Source organism: Entamoeba histolytica, genomic scaffold (assembly GCF_000208925.1).
Source record: "Entamoeba histolytica HM-1:IMSS scf_1104750516637 genomic scaffold, whole genome shotgun sequence".
NCBI lineage: Eukaryota > Evosea > Mastigamoebida > Endamoebidae > Entamoeba > Entamoeba histolytica.
In genome coordinates this window covers 21,844-22,763 of record NW_001915045.1, presented here as the reverse complement: position 1 = coordinate 22,763, position 920 = coordinate 21,844, and positions in this window count along the sequence as shown.

Below are 920 nucleotides of genomic sequence, written 5' to 3'. Positions count from 1 at the left end.
TTATTTCTTATTATTTCTTTGGTTTTAATATTCTATATCATATATTCATATCATTTTCATTTATATTTTATCACTTATTATATGTTATAATAACATAACACTTATGATTGAATATATAATAAACATCATGATGAAGTTATACATATAAATAATAACATAAAAAAGAGTAAAATATTTTTTTCAATAAAACAATATTAATTATTTTGAATCATTAAATTAGACACTTATTATTGAATATTTCTAATTTTTACATTAAAATTACACCATTTTCATTCTTTTCTTCTTTTATCATCTCTTTGTGATTTATTATTTTTATATTCTTCTTCTACTTTCTTTTTATTCTTTTATATATTTATATTCTTTTTATATTATTTGTTTTTCATTGTTTTTCTATTTCTTTCTTCTATTATTTATCACTTTTATATTCATTCATTCTTTTTATTTCTTTTTTATTAATTCTTGAGTATTGTATATTTCTTTAATATTTCATTTATATATTATCAAAATATATGTTTTATTGATTTTATGTTGAACAAAATATTAAATATAATCAATATTTTCAATGTTAAATATTCATTCTTTATTGTGAAATGTTATGTATATTTATTATATTAAATGAATATGATGAATGAATATCAATATTATTGTTTATTTGATTTTAAAAAATAATAAATGAATATGAAATAATAAATAAAATAATGAAATAAAATAATGAAATGACAATGAAATAGAATAATCTAATATTGAACAAATCAAATAAAGAATATATTGAATATATCATTATTGTTACATTATTATTTGTTATTTCAATTATTAAATATTAATAAATTATTATTCATGAATATTTAATTAATTGATATTTTACAATTTCATTTTCATTTTATTTAATAAATGAAATATAAATAATAAATAATAAATGA